Source organism: Aplysia californica, unplaced genomic scaffold, assembly GCF_000002075.1.
Source record: "Aplysia californica isolate F4 #8 unplaced genomic scaffold, AplCal3.0 scaffold00840, whole genome shotgun sequence".
NCBI lineage: Eukaryota > Metazoa > Mollusca > Gastropoda > Aplysiida > Aplysiidae > Aplysia > Aplysia californica.
The window spans coordinates 41,669-43,002 of NW_004798110.1; the positions used below are offsets into that span (position 1 = coordinate 41,669).

Here is a 1,334-nt window from a genome sequence, read left to right on the forward strand (position 1 = left end):
ATAATAATAATAACATTAATAATAATAATATAATTGATCAAAAGGGGGGAGGGGGGTTCAGTGGGCCCGCTCTCGAAAAGAGCAAATTAAATAGTGCTTAGTACAACGTTAAATTATAAACATCGCATCTTAATTAAAAACGCTTGATATTGTTATTACTGCTGCTTATTTACGTCAAGTAACGATGAATGGGCAGAGGAGTTCAGTCGCTTCAGATCATGGCGAAGATGTAAGTGTAAGTGTCTATATGGATTTAATAGATATTATATAGCATTTGCATAGCGCAAACCCCCGCTCAACAGCAAGCTCTCTTCATGCACTTCGCAATCTATACTATTACCCCAGCAGACCTGAGAGCATTTTGAAACAACCTCAACTTCCTGGGAAGCTGACAGTGCAAGCAGCCGTTTATAGGCACTAGAACACTATCATACTAACAAGATCTTTCGCTGTCTATGATTTGCGATCCACAACGGCCCCGCTACACAGAACAACGCAATCTGTGCTGTGAAAGAAGGAAACAAACAAACAAACAAAAGCCCATAATTTCTATTTAGAACAAAATCTTTAATCGTTTCTTGCTGTTTAAAAAAACCCACTGTATTGAAAGCAGAACAAGTTTTGATTTCGTATGCTATTATTATTATCTGATACCATAATGGTATGGTAAACTCCCACCGTTTACCCGGGCTTGGTTGAATTTCTTCACTTTGACATTCTGAGCACTGATCAGAAATCCCATTGCGTCACCACCGGATGACATGGGCTGAAAGCAAGAAACCACAGCGTCGAATACCCAGACTGACACAGTTGCTGTTTATAACTGAGCGCCTGTTGTATTATTTCATGTACATGTACTTGGTATTCATTTATGCTTGGGATATTATTATTCTACGGCTACTCCTTGGCCCCCTTCTTACTGCTGTCTTTCAGCCTCACCACTGATCTTCTGGTAGGAAAAATCTACGCCTAGCGCACGTTACAGATCCCTTAGTGGTCTAAAATCGATTAGAGTAGGCTTCGGCCGCCACCCGGGCAAAATTCAAAATTTCCTACCAACTGAAAATGTTTATTTAATGTATCCCGCGCGCTCTATGACCGTATGCAGTTGCGAGCGCCATAAACTTTTAGAAAAATATATAAATAAATAAATAAAATAAGCCCAACAAGTGGGAGAAAAGGTAATGTGCGTATACAGGCACCACATAACGAGGATCGAGTTATTTTCTTGCATACTCGCCGGGAGAAGAAAAGGAAAGAAAAAAAAAGTTAGACAAGGAGGAATAATGATTTTCATAAACGTACTACTACTACTGCTGTAATGGAGCTACTGA

At 39.7% G+C, this 1,334-nt stretch overlaps 1 protein-coding gene across 1 annotated transcript in view; it reads left to right on the forward strand.

The window, feature by feature from the left end:
- Positions 1-1,334, forward strand: part of LOC101846169 (ras-GEF domain-containing family member 1B) — a gene marked incomplete at its 5' end in the record, with an annotated part of 88,428 nt that overhangs the window by 5,205 nt on the left and 81,889 nt on the right.